The sequence below is a fragment of the Aegilops tauschii genome, chromosome 1 (assembly GCF_002575655.3).
Source record: "Aegilops tauschii subsp. strangulata cultivar AL8/78 chromosome 1, Aet v6.0, whole genome shotgun sequence".
Taxonomy (NCBI): domain Eukaryota; kingdom Viridiplantae; phylum Streptophyta; class Magnoliopsida; order Poales; family Poaceae; genus Aegilops; species Aegilops tauschii.
Genome location: NC_053035.3, coordinates 9,867,076 through 9,880,935, shown reverse-complemented (window position 1 = coordinate 9,880,935; position 13,860 = coordinate 9,867,076). Strand labels below are relative to the sequence as shown.

Here is a 13,860-nt window from a genome sequence, read left to right as displayed (position 1 = left end):
TTTAGTGTTCTCAAACTTTTTCAACTTTCACGCAATACATGAACGTGAGCCATGGATGTAGCACTATAGATGGAATAGAATATGGTGATTGTGGAGAAGACAAAAAAAGAAGAAAGTCTCACATCAACTAGGAAAATTAATGGGCTATGAAGATGCCCATCAATTGATATTGATGCAAGTGAGTAGGGATTGTCATGCATCAGATGCACTAGAGCTATAAGTGTATGAAAGCTCAAAAAAAAACTAAGTGGGTGTGCATCCAACTTGCTTGCTCATGAAGACCTAGGGTAATTTAAGTAAGTCCATCATTGGAATATACAAGCCAAGTTCTATAATGAAATTTTTTCACTAGTATATGAAAGTGACAAAATATGAGTCTCTCTATCATGAAGAACATGGTGCTACTTTGCTTACACCTCCGTCGCCAGGTAGATGTAATGAACGGTATACCCCTTCCTTTCCTTTTTATAAAACGTTTTACACATTTCACATACGCCCAAATCGATTTAAGGCGGACTGCCTAAAACGTCTTATAAAAAAAGAAAAAAGAAGGAAGGGAGTAGATGCTAGAAACAAATAATGGATGTTTGGTCGTGCGTGTACGTACCATGATGAGGGCCTTGATGCTGTCACGGTTAAGGCGGAGTGTGTTCTGCAGGTCGTTGCCAGCGGCCTTCTCCGGCTTGGCTTCAGGGATGAAGGAACGCGAGCATGCCGTCTACCATGTCGGCGTCCATGTCGTCAGGGTTCTTGCCTCTTTTTATGTGCTCGTCGATGATCTTGTCGATGAACTCGTCGAGGGAGGCGCACGTTGATGCCCTGTGGGTCCGCCCAACCGAGCCACGGGATGAAGTAGCCGATGCTGAACACGCCGAAGAGCTTGGAGAACTCCTGCATGATGGCGATGAACTCGTCCTGCTTCCGTCCATCGCCGTCGCCGGTGGCTTCAGCGCCGAATGCCGCCCGAAAGGTGACGTTCATGCTGAGGTTGAAGATGAGGTCGCCGAGATTCACTGTCTCGCCGCTCCGCCGGGCCTTGGCACGGACGAGCGCCGCGGACTCGTCGCGCACGGCGAGCCACGTCCCGGGACGGCGGCGGCTGAAGGGCTTCATCACGCACAGCTTGTGCATCTGGCGCCAAAAGGGCCCGTAGCGGGTGAACACCATGTCGGCACGGTGGTAGGTGAGGTCGGTGGTGGCGATGGTGGCTGGCCGGTGCGAGAAGGCGGCGTCCTGGGCCTGCAGCACCTGCTGCGTGTACTCCGGCATCGACACGGCAAAGGTGTGGACCTTGCCGAGGCGGAGGTGTAGAAGGCCGCCGTACTGTTTGGCCAGCGCCGCGAAGTGCCGGCGGGTCAGCTGGTCCATCATGAAGATATTGCCGACAATCGGCGGCGAATACGGCGCTGGGGGCAAGTGGCGGCGCCTTGCCACGCCGCCGCTGAAGCAACACGAAGAAGACCGAGGCAACGAACAGCCATGTCAGTGGCTCTTGGAGCCATTCCGTGTCGATCTTGGACAAGCCCACCATTTATTGATACTCAAACTAGAAGCTCTACTTTTCTTTTTCTTGGGGTATTCTCAACTGTGTGGATTTCAGTAGATGTGTTATAACGCTCGTGAGTAGAGGGTAAGGAGAAGAGTGGAGGATGCCGGGTTAATATATAGTTGGAGCAGTAGTTGAGATGATGCAAACCACCAGGAATGGTACATCACTCTTCTTGAACCATATTAAAGATGCATAGTGTGAAGTCAGGCTCAGCAGTTGCTCAAAGTTGGAAAAAAAGAGGCACCGGTGGAGAAACTTTATAGGTTTAGACAATTGGTGGTGTGCTTTGAATTCAGCATGCCACTGGTAATTTGTCAAAATACCGATGGCATTGCCATAGAACTCGAGCGCCACTTGTATCTGCTAACTAATAGCATTCGCCCGTGGACTTTGGTAAAAAATATCAGTGGCATGCCTTTCAGGGGAACGCCACTGGTATTGTGCGCCAACAATTGAACACCACAGGTAATGAGCACATTAACGGTGCGGTTCAATCCTGCATGCACGCCACTGTTATATTACACATAAAAATTGGTAAATTTTCATATAATGGATAAATATATCATTGCAAAATCGATAATTGATACATGCACACGTACGGAACCAAGTATAGCTAGATTATATATGGACAAAACTCAGTTCATTGCATCCATCGACTGCCAAAAAGTATAACAAGAGCCGAATTAAGATTGAGCTGTGTACTATTGATCTTCTTCGTAGCTCCAAAATACCTAGCTAGCTAAAACCCCTATACACTATACTGCTAGCTAGCTAGCTAGGTGCACTACCAGAATAACTGGCGATGCCGACCGCCGAACCTATGCCGACGGCCCCGTCGGCATAGATTGGCCTATCCCGACGGCCCAGCCCAAGCCGTCGGCATAGAAAAGCCGTCGGCGTATATCCATCTATGCCGACGGCACCCGTCGGCAAAGCTCAGTCGTCGGCGTCGCGAGAAATATGCCTACGACGGCCGTCGGCATAAAGGAGCCCGTCGGCATAGAACGTGGGCCCGGCTACCCGGGGGGAAACGGCCTTTTGACGGTGTCAGTCTACGTCGACGGGCTAACGGCGGCCGTCGGGATAGCCCCTACGTCATCGATCCGCGTCGCCCGCCACATCATCGATCCGCGTCGCTCGCCGGTCCGTGGGGTGGCAAATCTATGCCGACGGCCTGGCCGTCGGCATACGCCTAGCCCATTGATGTTGCCACGTCATCGATCCCCGCCCTTTGCCACGTCATCGATCCGTGGCCGTGTGCGCAGGTATGCCGACGGCCGGCATACCTCTATTTTTCATTTTTTTAATATTTTATTTTTTTTATTTATATTATTTACTTTTTCCTGGTTTTTTCACAACATAAATGTGCCTTCTCTAACAAAAAAACATACCCCGATGGTATATCGATTGCCCCCCTCACGGACGTTGCTGCCGCCGTGCCCCACAGCGACACCGGTGAGGGGGGCACACCCCGGAGCTGCGTGCCGGGTGCCTGCGCCAGCCACCACACTTCCACAACCGTAGGAGGGCCCAAAGCAACACCTAGCGGCATTGCTACCCCCCAGGTACACCGTCCCGTCTAACCGGGCCCTCATACATGCGGGGCGGTGTGGTGCCACGTCTGAAGAGGCGGGACGGGGGCCCTGGGGGGATAGCAATACCACCGGAGTGTCGCACCGGCCCCTCATACATGCGGGGTGGTGTGGTGCCATGTCCAAAGAGGCGGCGCGCATCTCCGGGGTGTGCCCGCCCTCACGGACGGCGGCGCCGCCGGCACCTGGAGGGGGGAAACGGACGCGTCGGGTCTACACGGAGGGGATCTTGCTGTGGGTCTGCCCCGGATGTTGCTCCAAAGTGTTCCTATGGGCTGACCTAACACAATCGGGTGGAGAGTTCCACTGGTCAAAGCCCGTCCGTGTAAAGTCAAAGGGCTAGATCCCGTGGTCTAACGCTACAGGGTTAGGCGGGACGGGGCCCTTGGGGGGTAGCAATGCCACCGGAGCGTCGCACCGGGCCCTCATACATGCAGGGTGGTGTCGTGGCCTGTCCGAAGAGGCGGCACGTGTCTCCGGGGTGTGGCCCCCCTCACGGACGGCGCCGCCGCCGGCACCTGGAGGGGTGAAACAGACGCGTAGGGTCTCCACGGAGGGGATCTTGCTGTGGGTATGGCCCGGATGTTGCTCCAAAGTGTTCCTATGGGCTGACCTAACACAACCGGGGGGAGAGTTCCACTGGTCAAAGCCCGTCCGTGTAAAGTCAAAGGGCTAGATCTCGTGGTCTAACGCTATAGGGTTAGGCGGGACGGGGGCCCTGGGGGGTAGCAATGCTACCGGAGCGTCGCACCGGGCCCTCATACATGCGGGGTGGTGTGGTGGCATGTCCGAAGAGGCGGCACGCGTCTCCGGGGTGTGGCCCCCCTCACGGACGGCGGCGCTGCCGGCACCTGGAGGGGTGAAACGGACGCGTCGGGTCTACACGGAGGGGATCTTGTTGTGGGTTTGGCCCAGATGTTGCTCCAAAGTGTTCCTATGGGCTGACCTAACACAACCGGGGGGAGAGTTCCACTGGTCAAAGCCCGTCCGTGTAAAGTCAAAGGGAAAGATCTCGTGGTCTAACGCTACAGGGTTAGGCGGGACGGGGACCCTGGGGGTAGCAATTCCACAACCCATAGGAACACTTTCGAGCAACATCCGGGCCAGTCCCACAGCAAGATCCCCTCCGTGAAGACCCGACGCGTCCGTTTCCCCCCTCCACGTGCTGGCGGCGGCGCCGTCCGTGAGGGGGGGCACACCCCGGAGACGCGTGCCGCCTCTTCGGACATGCCACCACAACACCCCGCAGGTATGAGGTCCCGGTGCGACGCTCCGGTGGCATTGCTACCCCCAGGGCCCCGTCCCGCCTAACCCTGTAGCGTTTGACCACGTGATCTAGCCCTTTGACTTTGCACGGACGTGCTTTGACCAGTGGAACTCTCCACCCGGTCGTGTTAGGTCATCCCATAGGAACACTTTGGAGCAACATCCGGGCAAAAGCCAAAGTAAGATCCCCTCCGTGTAGACCCAACGCGGCCGTTTCCCCCCTCCAGGTGCCAGCGGTGGCGCCGTCCGTGAGAGGGGGCACACCCCGGAGACGCGTGCGCCTCTTCGGACATGCCAGCACACTGTTCGGCATGTATGAGGTCCCGGTGTGACGCTCCAGTGGCTTTGCTACCCCCCATGGCCCCCGTACCGCCTAACCCCCAGGGTCCCGGTGTCACGGGCGTCGCACCGGGTCCCGGGTCCCATACAGACGGTAAACTAAAAATCTAAAAATGTAATAATTGAATTGATTAAAAACTCCGGTATTCATCATTGAAAACGTACTATCACTGTGAAACCTTTAGTGCCCGGGCACCGGGCCGGCTGCCCGGGCACTGAAAGTTTCACAATAATTGTCCGTTTTCTTCATATAAGTCTAATGAATACCGGAGCTTATAAAGTATGGATTAGTGAACAATTTAAACAGGTCAAATTGCTTTTCCCTCGGCGAGGTGGGACTATTTCTTAAAAAAATTGTGGTTTGCATATATGCCAACGGCCTAGCTGTCGGCATAGGCCTCCCATCTATGCCGACGGCCGGGCCGTCGGCATATGTCCACGTTATCCACTCCCCCCGGGCTGCTGACATGTGGGCCGAGCCTATGCCGACGGCCATGCCGTCGGCATAGGGCCAACCTTATCCCCTCGGCCACCCTCCTCCTCCGCTCATTTCTCTCCCTCACCGCACCCGACCCCTACCCCTACAGCTGCCGCCCACCTCCTCCGCCGCCCGCCCTGAGCAAGCCACCGCCCGCGCCGCCCCGCCCCGCCCCGAGCACGCCGGCGCCCGCGCCTCCCCGCTCCGACCCGCGCCGCCCACCCCGAGCCCGCCGCCGCTCGCGCCTCCCCGCCCCGACCCCCCTCCGGCCTCCCCGCCCCGACCGCCCTCCGGCCGCCCCGCCCCGACCCCCCTCCGGCCTCCCCGCCCCGACCCCACGCCGGCCGCCCCGCCCCGACCCCCCGCCGGCCTCCCCACCCCGACTCCGCGCCTCCCCGCCCCAACTCCGGCCTACCCTCTCGAAGGTGAAAATTTTATGTATTTTTTAGTGTTTTTAAGTAATTTTGTAGCTAGTTAGATAGGTATTTAGATAGATATTTAGATAGTTAGATACATAGTTAGATAGATATTTATATAGATAGTTAGATAGGTAGATAGTTAGATAGATAGTGAGATAGGTAGTAAAAAAATGGTTAGATGAGATGCTATATGTTGCATATCTTGCAAAAAAAAATTGGTTTGATGAGATGAATCAATGATTATGACGAATAGGTGATAATGATGATGATGAATATGTGATGACGATGATGAATATATTGTTAATATTGTTAGTTTTTTTGCCTACATGATGCAAAAATAAATGAATGCATGTTTAAATGTTTTTAATATGCTCTATTAGTTGTGATGTTCTAATTTTTTGTCGCGATGGAATTTGCAGGCTTTGTGGTGTCGCATTTCATCGGAGTGACCGTTGTCCGACGCGTTGGTCCCCCTGAGCGTCCCTCTGCTGTTCGACTACTTCCTCTACAGCCGAGGGTGAGCTACAAGTCCATCTCCTCTCTTTTTTCATATCACTAGATTTCATTCTCAAGTCACCTGGCGTAACCTAGGCATCTCCTGTCCGAAAGGGTTGCATCGATAAATATGCATTCAATTGCATATTTATCACCGCAGCTCTTTCGGATTGTCCAGCGTTTTCCACGGACAGCCCGAGGATGTGTAGATTGGGTATGTTCTCCATGTTCTACCCTGTTCCGAGACAGGATTTCGTCGGCGCCTCCCCATTTTTCTCCGGAGCACATTCTCTCGGCTATTTGCCGAGACGTGTATCTGGAGAACAGCGGGGAGGTGCTGCCGAAATTTTGTCTCGGAACGGGGTAGAATGGAGAACGTACTCAATCTACACATCATCGGGTGGGATTAGGACCCATCTTTACCTATTAGAGATGTAGGTGGATTCAACGTGGTAGAAACTGAAACTTTGATGTGATTAATTTAAGTGAATCCTTAATTATGTTGTGTGGCTTGCAAAAAAGCAGAGGATGGCAGATAATTAGTGGATGTACAGTGGTTTTATCCGTCGGAATCGAGTAACATCAGAGTGGATCGCGAAAACCGATGTGTATTTGAAGGAGATATTCCGTCGTCCAATGAGAATTATCCCACCATGCCCTGTGCGAGATGTGCCAGACGTCACCGTAGAAATCAGACGGACATGAGTGAGCACCTTCGCACGCACGGATATATGCCAAACTTTGACATGCCGCCGATAAACATAGCCGAGCAGGACCGTGGTAGAGAGGAGGTGATGCGACAACGCATCGATGGATATGAGGACGACGGGGTCAGGGACATGCTAGATGATGTCATTGTTGCAGGAACGGCAAATGCGACACCTTCAGAGAATGAACCGGAGGAGCCGGAGGCAACCGCAAAGGCCTTCTTGGAGGTCTTGGCCTCGTCGAAGAAACCTCTTTATGCGGGTGCGAAAATATCTCAGCTGGATGCCATCTCGCAACTGATTGCAGTCAAGGCTGAGTACGGCTATAGCCAGAAATGCTTCAAAGCATTCTTGGGAGTATGGGCTAACAACCTCCCTGAGGGTCATGAACTGCCGAAAAGCATGTACGATACAAAGAAAATCATGAAGGCACTCTCTATGGATTATGAGAAACTAGATGTTTGCCCGAAGAATTGCCTTTTGTTTAGGCACGAGTATGCGGATGACAAGTACTGTAGGCAGTGCAGTTCGTCTCGGTACATTGAGGTGGTCGGTGAGGATGGTGAGAAAAAGCAGCTAACCATCCCCGTTAAGGTTCTTCCGTATCTTGATTTTATAAAAAGACTGCAGCGCCTTTTCATCACGAAGGAGTCTGCCAAAATGATGAAGTGGCACAAGGAAGGTATAAGGTACAATCCAAAAAAAATCGTACATCCATCGGAAGGGGAAGCATGGAAGTCGTTCGATGAAGAATACCCCGAGGAAGCAGCCGAGGCTGGGAATGTCAGAATAGCCATATCAGGTGATGGGTTGAATCCATATGGTATGTCGTCCAATCCATACAGCTGCTGGCCCGTGTTTGTAATTCCGCTCAATCTTCCTCCCGGTGCCCTAATGCAACGCAAGACCATGTTCTTGTCGCTCATCATTCCGGGGCCTGATTATCCAGGGAAGCAATTGGGTGTGTTTATGCAGCCGCTGGTGGATGCTTTGCACCATTCTTGGTACTTTCCGACGTTGACATACGACCGGGATCTGCAGAGAAATTTCTTGATGAAAGTTTGGTTGCACTATTGCATGCATGACTTTCCCGGCTATGCTCTATTCTGCGGATGGTGTACAAGTGGGAAGATGCCATGCCCAGTGTGCATGCAGGCTCTGCGAATGATTTGGCTGAGTAAGGGTGGCAAGTATGTAGCCTTTGACCTGGATCGACAGTTCCTCCCTCCAGACCATCCAGACAGGGAAGACAAGAAGAACTTCACGAAAGGCCGAGTTGTTCATGAAGTAACCGAGATTCCAACATTTTCGGGGGCAGATGTTCTTGCTCAGCTAAAAGCTCTCCAGCCTAAAGTCAAAGGCAAAGGCAAAGCCAAAGCCAAAGGCTTCGAGGGATATGGTGAGACTCACAAATGGACTCACATTACCCCCTTCTCGCAGCTTACCTATTTCAAGGACCTCAAACTTCCTTAAAATATCGATGTGATGCACACCGAAAAGAATGTGGCAGAGTCCCTTTTCCACACGATCCTCAATATTCCTGATAAGACGAAGGATAACGTTAAAGCTAGAGCCGATCAACAGAGAATTTGTGATAGACCACGTCTGAACATGAAGCCTCCCACAGGCGGTCGAAAAAACTGGTTCAAGCCAGATGCTGACTTTGTCCTTAAACCGCCAGAAAAAAAGGAAGTACTTATCTGGCTGAAACACATTTTGAAGTTCACCGATGGTTATGCATCGAATATAATTAAGGGAGTCAATCTTTCAACGGGCAAAGTGACCGGCCTGAAGAGTCATGACTACCATGTATGGATTGAGCGGATAATGCCGGTGATGGTTCGAGGCTATGTCCCCGAGCATGTCTGGCGAGTGCTTGCCGAGCTAAGCCATTTCTTCCGCACGCTCTGTGCTAAAGAAGTAAGTAAAGACGTGATTGAACAATTGCATAAGAAGACACCGGAGTTGATAGTCAAGCTAGAGAAGATCTTTCCGCCAGGCTTCTTTACACCGATGACACATCTCATTCTTCACCTCGCGAACGAGGTATTGTTGGGGGGGGGCTGTGCAGAATCGCTGGCAGTACGGCCCAGAGAGACAGAACAAGCATCTCCGACAGAAATGTGGAAACAAATCTAAGATTGAAGCTTCCATAGCTGAGGCAGTTATCCTAGAGGAGGTGTCAGACCTCAGGACATCATACTATCCAGACCACGTTCCCCATCTGCATAACAAGGTGCCTCGATACAATATAGAAGAGCCGAAGTATCAACCCAGGCTCCATCTATTCAACGCGCAAGGTGGGAGGGCTGGGGCCTCGAAACCTTATAACATGCCACGACAAGAGTGGGAGGACCTCATGTTCTATATCTTGCACAACATCAGGGAAGTTGAGGAAGTGTGGATGAGGTAATACCACTACACCATTCTTTTATGTCTTCCACATCATCATGTTCTATGTTCACTTAGTCCCAGTCTAACACCGCTTTTCTTTTTTTAGTGATTTCGTTCAAGAGGAATGGACGGGAATGAATCCTCCTACTGAGGCGGAGGCACTTACTCTTCTCCGTCATGGAAACCCTGGACATAAAAATTTTGTTGCTTGGTTCATGGAGAAAGTAATTTTCCACACTCCCCTATTAAATACCTAGTTCAACATTTATTAGTTAACTAATGCACGCAACAATTTCAATTATACTTGTAGGGAAAAGATCCGAACATATCTATGGATGACAAATTAAGATGGGTTTCCATGGGTTTTGACCCTGCCGTCATGACATGTAAAAAGTATGATGTGAATGGGTATCGCTTCCATACAGAGGAGCACTAGAACAGCCGGCCTGATCCCAAAACTATAAATACCGGAGTGTACACCCCCGGTCAAAATTCAGTAGACTATTACGGAAGGGTACAAAACATATACGAGATTAAATTCCACCAGGGGCGCGAGACCCTAAGTCTGCCTGTGTTCAAATGTCGATGGTTCGATCCGCGGGAGGGGGTAAAACATACGCCTTCCATTGGTTTGGTCGAAGTTAAACCATCAACCGTCTATGCCGGAGCCGATCTCTTCATTGCGGCTACCCAAGCTACACAAGTATATTATCTGCCTTACCCATGACAGAAAGAGTACCTAAAGGGTTGGGAAGTTGTGTTCAAGGTGTCGCCACATGGTAAGCTACCGAACCCGAATGAAGACGATTACTACAACATTAACCCCATGACATACGAGGGAGTGTTCTATCAAGAGCAACCTGATGATGATGATGTGGTTAGAAACGATGACGCTAGACCATTGGGTGATGATGATGTGGATCCAAACGACGACGATGCACGGAATGATGGTGAGACCATTGTCAATGAAAATGACATACTTATGCTAGAAAAGTTAAATGAAGACGCTGACGACGAGGAAGAGCCTCCACCTCCGTCAGAAACAAAGATGATATGATTGATAGTGATGATGAGACGGACCGAGAAAGAGGTTACAACAGTGATGATTCATATGGTTTCTAGCAGATGTACGTTTCAAGACTTTTTTTCTATAGTTTAGGAATATGCCTTTTTATGCATTTTTATTAATGTGTTTATTATCATGCATTTTCCTTCATTTCATTAATTTACTAATTGCTTATTCTCTTTTCAATGCAGGTTCGTGGAACATGGGCAAGGGGAAGGCCGACGGCGTGGGTTTCCTACGCAAGGTCGTCGGCCTGCCTAGTCGGAGTGGTCGAGCACGTAATCCCCCCCCCCCCCCGGCTACTTGACGATGACTCCTCACAGCGAGGTCGAGGGAGAGGTGCCCCTAGAGGAGGAGGGGGCGGGGGAGAGCCCCTAGAGGGCGAGCTGGTGGGGGGAGAGCCACTACAGGGGGTCGCGGCCAGAAAGAGCGCACCCTCACCGACTTAGGGGTGTTGTCTTCGAGGCCATCCTCTAGTGAGGTACCCTCCTCTGGCGAGGAGGAGGAGGAGGACGAGGCAGGCGAGGAGGAGGAGGAGGTTCGGGATGGGGCCGAGGAGGAGGTGGAGGAGGAGGACGAGGATGAGGAGGATGAGGAGGAGGTTGGGGAGGGGGAGGCAGGCGAGGAGGAGGGTGGTGGCGGGGATGATGGTGGTGGCGGGGAGGGTGTTGACAACAAGGGATGGCTGCGTGGTAACGCAAAGCTACCAAAGCAGGTTCCTGCTACTGAGGAGCAGAAGTGGCTCATTGAGCCCACGGGGAAAGAATAAGTGCCACTTTATAATAATTTCATTATTTTGCTTGTCACATGCTCATTCCGGTTGTTATTTATTTTGCTTGTCACATGCTAATAGTTCATTCTTTTGCAGCAACTGGATATATTCTCAAGGGGTCCGTATTCCCAATGGCCTCATCACCATCTTGCTGAAGTTACACTGGCCGGGGTTGTACTGTCCGGATCGAGTCAGGCACCCGGACCATCGGGTCTTGGCCACGAGCTGGGAGCACTGGGAAGCGGCCCTCCACGCGGACCATGGGACCCATGCCAAGGCCGTGATCACCACTTTCTGGGTGAGTTCTCTTCAGAAGCACAAGTCCATTCTAGTTTCATGAATGATTTAACTCATGGCTTCTTCCATTCTTGTTTCATGCATGATTGTAGAAATTCTATCGAGTTCTTCCGGAGCACAAGGCCAGAGCGGACCAGATCGTGCTGCGCCAATGCAAGAAGAAGGCCCGCCAGATGCAGTACGAGGTGCGCTATGTGGCCTGTTGGAAATATGCCCTAGAGGCAATAATAAATTGGTTATTATTATATTTCCTTGTTCATGATAACCGTTTATTGTCCATGCTAAAATTGTATTGATAGGAAACTCAGATACATGTGTGGATACATAGACAACACCATGTCCCTAGTAAGCCTCTAGTTGACTAGCTCGTTGATCAATAGATGGTTACGGTTTCCTGACCATGGACATTGGATGTCGTTGATAACGGGATCACATCATTAGGAGAATGATGTGATGGACAAGACCCAATTCTAAGCCTAGCACAAGATCGTGTAGTTCGTTTGCTCAGAGCTTTTCTAATGTCAAGTATCATTTCCTTAGACCATGAGATTGTGCAACTCCCGGATACCGTAGGAATACTTTGGGTGTACCAAACGTCACAACGTAACTGGGTGGCTATAAAGGTGCACTACAGGTATCTCCGAAAGTGTCTGTTGGGTTGGCACGAATCGAGACTGGGATTTGTCACTCCGTGTAAACGGAGAGGTATCTCTGGGCCCACTCGGTAGGACATCATCATAATGTGCACAATGTGACCAAGGAGTTGATCACGGGATGATGTGAGTTACGGAACGAGAAAAGAGACTTGCCGGTAACGAGATTGAACAAGGTATAGGGATACCGACGATCGAATCTCGGGCAAGTAACATATCGATAGACAAAGGGAATTGCATACGGGATTGATTGAATTCCCGACATCGTGGTTCATCCGATGAGATCATCGTGGAACATGTGGGAGCCAACATGGGTATCCAGATCCCGCTGTTGGTTATTGACCGTAGAACGTCTCGGTCATGTCTGCATGGTTCCCGAACCCGTAGGGTCTACACACTTAGGGTTCGATGACGCTAGGGTTATAGGGAAAGTACTTACGTGGTTACCGAATGTTTTTCGGAGTCCCGGATGAGATCCCGGACGTCACGAGGAGTTCCAGAATGGTCTGGAGGTAAAGATTTATATATGGGAAGTCCTGTTTTGGTCACCGGAAAAGTTTCGGGTGATTTCGGTAATGTACCGGGACCACCGGGAGGGTCCAGGGGGTCCACCAAGTGGGGCCACCAGCCCCAGAAGGCTGCGTGGGCCAAGTGTGGGAGGGGACCAGCCCCAGGTGGGCTGGTGCGCCCCCCACCAAGGCCCAAGGCGCATGGGAGAGTGGGAGGGGGAAAACCCTAGGTCCAGATGGGCCTTAAGGCCCACCCTAGTGGCGCCCCCCCTCTCCTCCCCTTGGCCGCCCCCCTAGATGGGATCTAGGGCTGGCCGCCAGCCCTTGGGGGTGGAAACCCTAGAGGGGGCGCAGCCCCTCCCCCCCCCCTATATATAGTTGAGGTTTGGGGCTGCCCAAGACAGGAGAACGTCTCTCTTTCGGCGCAGCCCTACCTCTCTCCCTCCTCCTCCTCTCCCGCGGTGCTTGGCGAAGCCCTGCGGGATTGCCACGCTCCTCCATCACCACCACGCCGTCGTGCTGCTGCTGGATGGAGTCTTCCCCAACCTCTCCCTCTCACCTTGCTGGATCAAGGCGTGGGAGACGTCACCGGGCTGCACGTGTGTTGAACGCGGAGGCGCCGTGGTTCGACGCTTAGATCGGAATCAACCGCGATCTGAATCGCTACTAGTACGACTCCTTCATCAGCGTTCTTGCAACGCTTCTGCATCGCGATCTACAATGGTATGTAGATGCACTCCCCTTCCCCTCGTTGCTAGATTACTCCATAGATTGATCTTGGTGATGCGTAGAAAATTTTGAATTTCTGCTACGTTCCCCAACAGTGGTATCAGAGCTAGGTCTATGCGTAGTTTCTATGCACGAGTAGAACACAAAGTAGTTGTGGGCGTTGATGTTGTCAATTCTTCTTGTCGCTACTAGTCTTATCTTGTTTCGGCGGCATTGTGGGATGAAGCGGCCCGGACCGACCTTACACGTACGCTTACGTGAGACAGGTTCCACCGACTGACATGCACTAGTTGCATAAGGTGGCTAGCGGGTGTCTGTCTCTCCCACTTTAGTCGGAACGGATTCGATGAAAAGGGTCCTTATGAAGGGTAAATAGAAATTGGCATATCACGTTGTGGTCTTACGTAGGTAAGAAACGTTCTTGCTTGAAACCTATACAAGCCACGTAAAACTTGCAACAACTATTAGAGGACGTCTAACTTGTTTTTGCAGCATGTGCTATGTGATGTGATATGGCCAGAAGATGTGATGAATGATATATGTGATGTATGAGATTGATCATATTCTTGTAATAGGAATCACGACTTGCATGTCG

At 51.6% G+C, this 13,860-nt stretch overlaps 1 pseudogene; it reads right to left on the bottom strand.

The window, feature by feature from the left end:
* Positions 1 to 603: 603 nt before the first annotated feature.
* Positions 604 to 1,793, bottom strand: LOC109747990 (cytochrome P450 84A1-like; annotated as a pseudogene).
* Between the last annotated feature and the right edge of the window lie 12,067 nt (positions 1,794 to 13,860).